This window comes from Lithobates pipiens, unplaced genomic scaffold, assembly GCF_037356315.1.
Source record: "Lithobates pipiens isolate NorthernLeopardFrog02 unplaced genomic scaffold, aLitPip1_a1.2 Scaffold_27, whole genome shotgun sequence".
Lineage (NCBI taxonomy): Eukaryota > Metazoa > Chordata > Amphibia > Anura > Ranidae > Lithobates > Lithobates pipiens.
Window position 1 is genome coordinate 27,018,582 of NW_027507788.1, and position 12,561 is coordinate 27,031,142.

The 12,561-nt window shown below is 47.7% G+C and overlaps 1 non-coding gene across 1 annotated transcript; it reads right to left on the bottom strand.

Annotated features, from left to right (window-relative positions):
- Positions 1-10,521: 10,521 nt before the first annotated feature.
- On the bottom strand, positions 10,522-10,593 carry TRNAR-UCU (transfer RNA arginine (anticodon UCU)). Its single transcript has one exon. It is a non-coding gene; the product is annotated as a tRNA-Arg (tRNA).
- Positions 10,594-12,561: the final 1,968 nt, after the last annotated feature.

The following is a 12,561-nucleotide window of genomic DNA, read 5'->3' on the forward strand; positions in this document are numbered from 1 at the left end:
TCCTTCTTCTACAAAGTTACAATGTACAGTCCGATCACTGGGGGGAGGGGAGACTGAGGAAATGACTCCTCCTCCTTCTACAAAGCTACAATGTACGGTCTGATCACGGGGGGAGGGGAGACTGAAGAAATGACTCCTCCTTCTTCTACAAAGTTACAATGTACAGTCCGATCACTGGGGGGAGGGGAGACTGAGGAAATGACTCCTCCTCCTTCTACAAAGCTACAATGTACGGTCTGATCACGGGGGGAGGGGAGACTGAAGAAATGACTCCTCCTTCTTCTACAAAGTTACAATGTACAGTCCGATCACTGGGGGAGGGGAGACTGAGGAAATGACTCCTCCTTCTTCTACAAAGTTACAATGTACAGTCTGATCACTGGGGGAGGGGAGACTGAGGAAATGACTCCTCCTCCTTCTACAAAGTTACAATGTGCAGTCTGATCACTGGGGGAGGGGAGACTGAGGAAATGACTCCTCCTCCTTCTACAAAGTTACAATGTACAGTCTGATCACTGGGGGAGGGGAGACTGAGGAAATGACTCCTCCTCCTTCTACAAAGTTACAATGTACAGTCTGATCACTGGGGGGAGGGGAGACTGAGGAAATGACTCCTCCTTCTTCTACAAAGTTACAGTGTACGGTCTGATCACTGGGGGAGGGGAGACTGTAACTTTGTAGGAGGAGGAAGCATTTCCTCAATGTACGGTCTGATCACTGGGGGGAGGGGAGACTGAGGAAATGACTCCTCCTCCTTCTGCAAAGTTACAATGTACAGTCTGATCACTGGGGGAGGGGAGACTGAAGAAATGACTCCTCCTCCTTCTACAAAGTTACAATGTACAGTCTGATCACTGGGGGGAGGGGAGACTGAGGAAATAACTCCTCCTTCTTCTACAAAGTTACAGTGTACGGTCTGATCACTGGGGGAGGGGAGACTGTAACTTTGTAGGAGGAGGAAGCATTTCCTCAATGTACGGTCTGATCACTGGGGGGAGGGGAGACTGAGGAAATGACTCCTCCTCCTTCTGCAAAGTTACAATGTACAGTCTGATCACTGGGGGAGGGGAGACTGTAACTTTGTAGGAGGAGGAAGCATTTCCTCAATGTACGGTCTGATCACTAGGGGGAGGGGAGACTGAGGAAATGACTCCTCCTCCTTCTGCAAAGTTACAATGTACAGTCTGATCACTGGGGGGAGGGGAGACTGAGGAAATGACTCCTCCTCCTTCTGCAAAGTTACAATGTACAGTCTGATCACTGGGGGAGGGGAGACTGAGGAAATGACTCCTCCTCCTTCTGCAAAGTTACAATGTACAGTCTGATCACTGGGGGGAGGGGAGACTGAGGAAATGACTCCTCCTCCTTCTGCAAAGTTACAATGTACAGTCTGATCACTGGGGGGAGGGGAGACTGAGGAAATGACTCCTCCTCCTTCTGCAAAGTTGCAATGTACAGTCTGATCACTGGGGGAGGGGAGACTGAGGAAATGCTTCCTGTCATAGAGCAGTTTGTAAAGGAATCTACCCATTAATTTTTTTTTCCCATCCCCCGGTTCACCAGGCACAGATGCTGGTTGTGGCCGGGGAATATTCGCTGTCCACCTTCGAAGGAACAGAACAGATATTTCGCCCCGTGAAGATGATCGCTCACCCCGAATACAGCTCATCCTCCAAGAACGCAGACATCATGCTGATAAAGGTGATAATATTGGGGCTTCTTTATTTTGCGGGCGGGGGGGGGGGGGGGGCAACTTTTCTAGAAGAAAGACTACTTTAGAGTCAGTGACCCCCTCCCCTCTTCAGAGCAATGACTCCTCCCACTCCCCCCCATGTGGCCCCGGTTAGATACAGAGTGCCTGAAAGTAGACATCTTCTGCTGTGCTGCCTTCTTAGCTAACACAGGGTGCTCTGGGAATCCTTTGTCTTAAATATTTACATATTATATACAATTGTGTATGTAGCTAAAAAAATGGATGTAAAAAATCAGTTCAAAAATGTATAAAAACTTTAAAATGTGAACTCGCTTGTAAAATCATAAGTATGAACTGGTCACTGGAGGAAGCTCCGCCTCTATAATGCAACTGATTCCATGGCGGGGTAAATAGGAATTCAATTTGAATTAATTTCTATTCTTCCTGACGCAGTGCTGTTACCCTGCCTTGTGCGCTCCTTCAGTTGGCTGTTGGGTTGTCTGCCTTTATAAATGCCAACTGTCCTGGATTTGCTGGGACAGACCCATGTATCAGACCTCTGTCCCGGATTTGTTGGGACAGACCTGTGTATCAGACCTCTGTCCCAGATTTGTTGGGACAGACCTGTGTATCAGACCTCTGTCCTGGATTTGTTGGGACAGACCCGTATAGCAGACCTCTGTCCCGGATTTGTTGGGACAGACCTGTGTATCAGACCTCTGTCCCAGATTTGTTGGGACAGACCTGTGTATCAGACCTCTGTCCCAGATTTGTTCGGACAGACCTGTGTATCAGACCTATGTCCCGGATTTGTTGGGACAGACCCGTATAGCAGACCTCTGTCCTGGATTTGTTAGGATAGACTCGTGTATCAGACCTCCGTCCTGGATTTGTTGGGACAGATCCATATATCAGACCCCTGTGCAGGATTTGTTGGGACAGACTCATATATCAGACCTCTGTCCCGGATTTGTTGGATCTACACGGGTCTGTCCCAACAAATCTGGGACAGAGGTCTTATATACGGGTCTGTCCCAACAAATGGATTACGGGTCTGGATACTTTTTATAATTTGATACCATTTCCTGACAGGTTCTCCTTAATAATGTATAGATGCCAACTGTCCTGGATTTGCTGGGACAGACCCATATATTAGACCTCTGTCCTGGATTTGTTGGGACAGACCTGTTTATCAGACCTCTGTCCCGGGTTTGTTGGCACAGACCTGTGTATCAGACCTCTGTCCCGGATTTGTTTGGACAGACCCGTATATCAGACCTCTGTCCCAGATTTTTTGGGACAGACCAATGTATCAGCGCAGGTGGGGTATTCTGTCTCTTCCCCCCGGTGCCTACTAACCATACCTGGGAACTTGTTGGCCCCCCGGAGTTGCTTTTCTCTTACTGGCTCTCCGGCTGCCTGCTGAGTGACAGGTGTGACTGCAGTGATATGTGATGCTATTAGCCCCACCCCTGGCTCCGCCCCCTTCCCAGGTGAAGAGGTGGAGTGAAGATAAGGGAGGGGCTCCCTTTAAGACCACGCCGAGCAGCGCTAATGTGCGATTTCTGGTGGCAGGAAGCTGCAGAACGATCAAATCAACCGCCGATCTTCATAGACAGGCCCCAATTTATTTTATTTGTAACTCTTTGAAGGTGAAATGTATTCGCTGTGACCACATTTTCCCTTCTGGTGCTTCTTCTCTTTATTCGGATTATTGGGTTGCGGCTGTGCGAGTGACCGACGCATTCCGCTGAGCTTGTTTCATGGAATAAACAGGTTGAACGCAAATCGGCCTGGGTGTGATGTGTGATGTGTGATGTGTGATGTGTGATGAGTGTGATGGGTGTGATGAGTGTGATGGGGTGATGGGTGTGATCAGTGATCCTCATTACAGGATATAAAGGTACAGCTCTAGTATTGGAGATATAAAGGCACAGCTCTGGGATTGGAGATATAAAGGTACAGCTCTGGGATTGGAGATATAAAGGCACAGCTCTGGTATTGGAGATAAAAAGGTACAGCTCTGGTATTGAAGATATAAAGGCACAGCTTTGGAAATGGAGATATAAATGTACAGCTCTGGGATTGAAGATATAAAGGTACAGCTCTGGGATTGGAGATATAAAGGTACAGCTCTGGGATTGGAGATATAAAGGTACAGCGCTAGTATTGGAGATATAAAGGTACAGCTTTGGGATTGGAGATATAAAGGCACAGCTCTGGTATTGGAGATATAAAGGCACAGCTTTGGGATTGGAGATATAAAGGCACAGCTCTGGTATTGGAGATAAAAAGGTACAGCTCTGGTATTGGAGATATATAGGCACAGCTTTGGAAATGGAGATATAAAGGTACAGCTCTGGGATTGGAGATATAAAGGTACAGCTCTGGGATTGGAGATAAAAAAGGCACAGCTTTGGGATTGGAGATATAAAGGTACAGCTCTGGGATTGGAGCTATAAAGGCACAGCTCTGGTATTGGAGATATAAAAGCACAGCTCTGGGATTGGAGATATAAAGGCACAGCTCTGGTATTGGAGATATAAAGGCACAGCTCTGGGACTGGAGATATAAAGGTACAGCTCTGATATTGGAGATATAAAGGTACAGCTTTGGGATTAGAGATATAAAGGTACAGCTCTGGTATTTGAGATATAAAGGTACAGCTCTGGTATTGGAGATATAAAGGTACAGCTCTGGTATTGGAGATAAAAAGGTACAGCTCTGGTATTGGAGATATAAAGGCACAGCTTTGGGATGGGATATATAAAGGTACAGCTCTGGGATTGGAGATATAAAGGCACAGCTCCGGGACTGGAGATATAAAGGTACAGCTCTGGGATTGGAGATATAAAGGTACAGCTCTAGGATTGGAGATATAAAGGTACAGCTCCGGGACTGGAGATATAAAGGTACAGCTCTGGTATTGGAGATAAAAAGGTACAGCTCTGGTATTGGAGATATAAAGGCACAGCTTTGGGATGGGATATATAAAGGTACAGCTCTGGGATTGGAGATATAAAGGCACAGCTCCGGGACTGGAGATATAAAGGTACAGCTCTGGGATTGGAGATATAAAGGTACAGCTCTAGGATTGGAGATATAAAGGTACAGCTCCGGGACTGGAGATATAAAGGTACAGCTCTGGAATTGGAGATATAAAGGTACAGTTCTGGGATTGGAGATATAAAGGCACAGCTCTGAGATTGGAGATATAAAGGTACAGTTCTGGGATTGGAGTTATGAAGGCACAGCTCTGGGATTGGTGATATAAAGGTACAGCTCTGGGATTGGTGATATAAAGGTACAGCTCTAGGATTGGAGATATAAAGGTACAGCTCTGGGATTGGAGATATAAAGGTACAGCTCTGGGAAATGGAGATATAAAGGCACAGCTCCAGGACTGGCGATATAAAGGTACAGCTCTGGGATTGGAGATATAAAGGTACAGCTCTAGGATTGGAGATATAAAGGTACAGCTCCGGGACTGGAGATATAAAGATACAGCTCTGGGATTGGAGATATAAAGGTACAGTTCTGGAATTGGAGTTATGAAGGCACAGCTCTGGGATTGGTGATATAAAGGTACAGCTCTAGGATTGGAGATATAAAGGTACAGCTCTGGGAAATGGAGGTATAAAGGCACAGCTCTGGGATTGAAGATATAAAGGTACAGTTCTGGGAGTGGAGATATAAAGGCACAGCTCTGGGATTGGAGATATAAAGGCACAGCTCTGGGGTTGGATTGGTATATTTGGATACATTTGGGATCTATAAGTCACATGACTCGGGATATTTGTTATATTTGGATACTTTGTATTTATATGTAATTATCAGAGTTCTGATCACAACACAGAAATACAACAAATACGTTTCGGGCGCTCGCTGGGATTTCCCCGCAGATCCAATCAAAGTGATTTATTGATCCGACCTCCTGACCTTTTAGTACGAAAAAAACTGAAACTTGTTAACCCTTTCTGTGCCAGGCTGAAATCTCCCCGATGGGACACAGATGGCAAAAATAAACCTTACAGGGGTTATAACCAGTGGCAGTTTCTCCATAAGGGGGGCCCCCCAATCCATACGCCCAGCCCCCTAATCTACATGCAGGGCACCGCCCCCAATCCATACACCCGGCCCCCTAATCTACATGCAGGGGGCCGCCCCCCAATCCATGTGCCTGGTCCCCTAATCTACATGCAGGGCACCGCCCCCAATCCATACGCCCGACCCCTAATCTACATGCAGGGCACCGCCCCCAATCCATACGCCCGACCCCTAATCTACATGCAGGGCACCGCCCCAATCCATACGCCCGACCCCTAATCTACATGCAGGGCAACGCCCCCCAATCCATACGCCCGACCCCTAATCTACATGCAGGGCACCGCCCCAATCCATACGCCCGACCCCTAATCTACATGCAGGGCACCGCCCCCCAATCCATACGCCCAGCCCCCTAATCTACATGCAGGGCACCGCCCACAATCCATACGCCCGGCTCCCTAATCTTCATGCAGGGGGCCGCCCCAATACTTTTGCCCGACCCCTAATCTACATGTAGGGCACCGCCCCCCCAATCCATACGCCCGGCCCCCTAATCTACATGCAGGGCACCATTCTGCCTAATCCATACGCCCGACCCCCTAATCTACATGAGTCCGCCCACTTGTGAGAATAGTGAATTAATATTCGCTGTGGTCTTCCTGCTTCTCCTCCCAGCCAATCAGGAAGCAGACCTTAAGACCCGATTGGCCAAGAGGAGAAGCGACCGTATTGCCCACTGAAGAGGAGACCTTGATGGGGTAAGTGTGCGGACGGGCGAGCAACGGGGTGGTGAGTGGTTTGCTATTCGCCCCGCTGGTTATAACCCGCCCCTTACTCTGCCCAAAATGAAATAAAAAATATATACTGAATATATATATATACAGCCAGGAGTCTTCTTAGTTCCCATCACCAGGGAGGTCTTGTGATGAATTTGCACCAACACATAGTTTATGAAGGTGGCAGATGCTGGGGGTGGGGGGCATTTCATCCTGAAAACAGAGGTGACAACATGACATTTTGGTTTTATTTCCTGATTAAATTCATTGTTTATTGTAAAGAAACGTTCGTCTGTTTAATGAGATGGAAATACTTTGGCGCTCCGTTCTCTGACGAAACGCGATACAGACAAAAGCGCGGAAAGTAGGTTAAAAGCTGAAAGTGGGTCAGAGGGCAATGATGACATCACCGCGCATTGTCCCTCCGCATCCCCGACATGAATAGTTGGGGCCCCTCAGAATACGAACCTCCCCCACCTCCCCACCGACCCCATTATATAAAAAAGAAAAAAAAATCCCAGAAATTTCAGTGATTTCCCCATCACCATAACAAGTGTCAGCGGGAGGAATAGTGCACCATCATTGGTGTCAGTGGGAGGAATAGTGCCCCATCATTGGTGTCAGTGGGAGGAATAGTGCCCCATCATTGGTGTCAGTGGGAGGAATAGTGCACCATCATTGGTGTCAGTGGGAGGAATAGTGCCCCATCATTGGTGTCAGTAGGAGGAATGGTGCCCCATCATTGGTGTCAGTGGGGGGAATAGTGCCCCATCATTGGTGTCAGTGGGAGGAATAGTGCACCATCATTGGTGTCAGTGGGGGGAATAGTGCCCCATCATTGGTGTCAGTGGGAGGAATAGTGCACCATCATTGGTGTCAGTGGGAGGAATAGTGCCCCATCATTGGTGTCAGTGGGAGGAATAGTGCCCCATCATTGGTGTCAGTGGGGGGAATAGTGCCCCATGATTGGTATCGGTGGGAGGAATAGTGCCCCATCATTGGTGTCTGTGGGAGGAATAGTGCCCCATGATTGGTATCGGTGGGAGGAATAGTGCCCCATGATTGGTATCGGTGGGAGGAATAGTGCCCCATCATAGTTACATACCCTGTTTCCCCGATAGTAAGACACCCCCGATTGTAAGACGTATCGGGAGTTTCAGAGGGGTCGGCTAATATAAGCCGTACCCCGAAAGTAAGACATATGTCTTACTTTCGGGGAAACACGGGGGTATTGCCGCCTCCCTCTCATCTAGCTGCGCGCCGCCTCCTGCCCACGTCCGCACCGTCCCCCTCTCCATACGTCGCCGCGTCTGCCATTTCCCTCTGATCTTAATGAGCGCCGCCTCCTGCCCACGCCTGAGCCGTCCCCCTCTCCATACGTCACCGCGCCGTCCCCTGCACTTGTCACTGCCGCCTCCTGCTTAAAATACGGTAATGCACACAGTATTAATCATACATCAGTAAAACATACACACTGGCATACTGGGGTATCATCTGCTGTATGTAACCCAGTGGGTATCAGCAGGTGTCACACTGGATTAAATACAGCAGGTGGTACTGTATCACACATAAATCTGTTTTATCCTCCAGTATTCCACTGTTCGTTCTTACCATTTTTCATTGTTTTACATGTTATGCAATGTTGTAACAAGATATTCTTGGCACTTCCTTTTATAAAACTGTTTTGTGGTGAATACAATACTGTTCAGGTTGTTAATAAATGTTAATTTTATGGTTAAAACAAAAAATTCAACAATTTTTTTCCAATATAAGACATACCCCGAAAGTAAGACATAGTGGGGCTTTTGGGGATAAAAAGAAAGTAAGACACTGTCTTACTTTCGGGGAAACACGGTAGTAGGTGAGGTTGAAAAAAGACACAAGTCCATCAAGTCCAACCCATGTGTGATTATATGTCAGTATTACATTGTATATTCCTGTATGTTGTGATCGTTCAGGTGATTATCTAATAGTTTCTTGAAATGAACCGTGCCCCCCCCGCTGAGACCACCGCCTGTGGAAGGGAATTCCACATCCTTGCCGCTCTTACAGTAAAGAACACTCTACGTAGTTTAAGGTTAAACCTCTTTTCTTATTATTTTAGTGTCTTGTTAAACTCCCTTCCGCAAAAAAGTTTTATCCCTATTGTGGGGTCAACAGTCCAGTATTTATATATATTGTGGGGTCACCAGTCTGGTATTTATATATTGTGGGGTCACCAGTCCGGTATTTATATATTATGGGGTCACCAGTCCAGTATTTATATATTGTGGGGTCTCCAGTCCGGTATTTATATATTGTGGGGTCACCAGTCCATTATTTATATATTGTGGGGTCACCAGTCCAGTATTTATATATTGTGGGGTCTCCAGTCCGGTATTTATATATTGTGGGGTCACCAGTCCATTATTTATATATTGTGGGGTCACCAGTCCGGTATTTGTATATTGTGGGGTCTCCAGTCCGGTATTTATATATTGTGGGGACACCAGTCCGGTATTTATATATTGTGGGGTCACCAGTCCGGTATTTATATATTGTGGGGTCACCAGTCCGGTATTTATATATTGTAGGGTCACCAGTCCGGTATTTATATATTGTGGGGTCACCAGTCCGGTATTTATATATTGTGGGGTCACCAGTCTGGTATTTGTATATTGTGGGGTCACCAGTCCGGTATTTCTATATTGTGGGGTCACCAGTCCGGTATTTATATATTGTGGGGTCACCAGTCCGGTATTTCTATATTGTGGGGTCACCAGTCCGGTATTTCTATATTGTGGGGTCACCAGTCCGGTATTTCTATATTGTGGGGTCACCAGTCCGGTATTTCTATATTGTGGGGTCACCAGTCCGGTATTTATATAATGAAATCATATCTCCTCTCAAGCATCTCTTCTCCAGAGAGAATAAGTTCAGAGCTCACAACCTTTCCTCATAACTAATATCCTCCAGACCCTTTATTAGCTTTGTTGCCCTTCTTTGTAGTCGCTCCATTTCCAGTACATCCTTCCTGAGGACTGGTGCCCAGAACTGGACAGTATACTCCAGGTGCGGCCGGACCAGAGTCTTGTAGAGGGGAGAATTATCCTTTTATCTCTGGAGTTGATCCCTTTTTAATGCCAATATTCTGTTTGCTTTGTTAGCAGCAGCTTGGCATTGCTGAGCCCATCATCTACTAGGACCCCCAGGTCCTTCTCCATCCTACATCCCCCCAGAGGTTCCCCTCCCCCCAGGTCCTTCTCCATCCTAGACCCCCCCAGAGGTTCCCCTCCCCCCAGGTCCTTCTCCATCCTAGACCCCCCCAGAGGTTCCCCTCCCCCCAGTCTATAGATTGCATTCAGATTTTTACCACATAAATGCATTATTTTACATTTCTCTACATTGAACCTCATTTGCCATGTAGTTGCCCCTCCCCCACATTCATTTGTTCAGATCTTCTTGCAAGGTTATTGCTCTGTTTAGCTTAGTATTGTCCACAAATACAGAGATTGGACTGTTTCCCCCATCCCCCTCCTCCAGGTCGTTTATGTACAAATTAAATAGGATTGGTCCCAGCACAGAACCCTGGGGGACCCCACTACCCACCCCCGACCATTCCGAGTGCTCCCCATTTATCACCACCCTCTGAACTCGCCCTTGTAGCCGGTTGAACCCGTAATACCCGGATATCTAAATGAAGGAACAATTTGTAGCCTGGAATCCGGGCTACAATTATGTGAATTATGTGTCTCATGTTGGAATTATTGAGGACTATCAATTGTTTTGATGATATCTGTCGATCTTTTTTATTATATTACATTATATATACCTTCTCTACCAATTTATATGTATATATGCCCTTTGTGATAAAACGGTTATTATGCTCATTCATTTAGTAGTGTGCTTCATATAAAGTCCCACAATCTCTTTCCTTTTTCATATATACTCAACACTTAATTTGTACAGCACTTTCCCCCCTGGGGACTCCATACACTGAGAAGGTGGGGCAGACATCTTGGAGAGAGCGTTGGCCGGGAATCGAACCCGGGTCATCTGCTTAGAAAGCAGCTGTGCTCACCACTGCACCACCAACGCAAAAAAGTGGCATGTTTTTTTTTTTTTAGTGTGGGAGGAAACCGGAGAACCCGGAGGAAACCCACGCAAGCACAGGGAGAACATGCAAACTCCATGCAGATAGTGTCCTGGTCAGGATGTGAACCATGGACCCCAGTGCTGCAAGGCTCACCACTAAGCCTCTGTGCTGCCCATATTTGGCCTCTGTTCTATAAGGCCCGCCCCCGCAGAGCAGGGTCTTCTGCCCTCACGTCTCTACACCCCTGCTCTTCTGCCCCCAACCTCTCTACTCACCTGCTCTTCTGCCTCACCTCTCTACTCCCCTGCCCCCACCTCTCTAACCCCCCCTTCTTCCCCCACCTATCTACCCTGCCCCCACCTCTCTAACCCCCCCTTCTGCCCCCACCTCTCTACTCCCCTGCCCCCACCTCTCTAACCCCCCCTTCTGCCCCCACCTCTCTACTCACCTGCTCTTTTGCCCCCACCTCTCTACCCCCCCTGCCCTTCTGCACCCACCTCTCTACCCCCGGTCAATTAAATCGGGTGGAGATTGGTACCTTGAAGTCACCTGGCCAAAGCTGGCAGTGGCTCCGGGACACCATAGCGCTGGAGCGCTATGAAAAGTAAAGATCCGATTTAAGACTCCTGGCAGTCCTCCTTGGTCGCCCTGCGCTTCTTCACTACCTGGAATAATTCTTGTAGGTGAAGACGGGTTTGAGGATTATTAGGAGTTTCATCATTGGGATCAACAGTCAGTGTTGCCGTTTGTTGATTAATGCTGGAATCCGATTGTGCATGGAAGTGATCAGTCACCGGTGACCTAAGGAAAATTGGTAATGAGAAGATACTACCATTCTTTGGCATGAAGTTGCTGTGATCCCAAGGAGGCGTGGCTCTGGGAATGGTGACGCCAGTCCTGTCCAAAGCTCTTTTCACTTTTCTCCTACGACGTAGCACTCTGGGATGGTGAATAAATGTACTCCATTGTGGCCTAAGGCTGGAATCCATTGCTGGGGTCGTGGATTTGCTTGGAAGGTTCTCCTCACTCCCAGGCCTAGTGTCATTCCCGGTAGGTGCCACGCTGGGAATGGTGACGTCACTCCTGTCCAAAGCTCTTTTCACATTTTTCCTACGACGTACCACTCTGGGATGGTGAATAAATGTACTCCATTGTGGCCTAAGGCTGGAATCCATTGCTGGGGTCGTGGATTTGCTTGGAAGGTTCTCCTCACTCCCAGACCTAGTGTCATTCCCGGTAGGTGAGACGCTGGGAATTGGAAAGGTCATCTCCTCCATGGCGCTCGCTGCCTTTTTGCTAGGTGGTGGAGTGATGACATCACTCGGAGGGGTGATGTCACTCTTTCGTGGGAACATATTCCTGCTCCGGGCCACCATTTCTGATTTGATCTTCTTTATACGATGGCTTAGCCTAGCAGAAAGGGAAGCTCGAGGAGGTGTGATGCTGGGATCAGGAATGTCCGTCTCTTCCATAGCTCTGTTCAAATTTTTCCTACGACGTACCACGCTGTGATGGAGAGTAAATGTACTCCATCGTGGGTTAAGGCCGGAACCCATTGCTGGGGTCATGCATTTGCTTGGAAGTTTCTCATTTCTCCCAGGACTCGTGTAATTCCTGGTCAGTGCAACACTGGGAATGGACGTCTCCTCCATGGCACTCACTGCATTTTCACTTGCTGATACGATGGTTTCACTTGCTGGTACAATGGTGTCCTCACTCGGTGGTACAATGGCATCACTTGGTGGTGGGGTGATATTGCTACTTGTTGGTTGTAACAGTCGGTAGAACGGCTTGAAATATATTAGGAGTAGTATCACCAGCATAGTGATAAGCCCCAGAAGGCATTCTAACCGGTGCTCAGTAACAATTTCTATAAGTACGGGTAGGACTGTGTTCTCCAATGCCCCCCAAACATTGGACCACACAGACTGAAGCCCGGCCACCACCCATTGGTACCAAACACCAACATT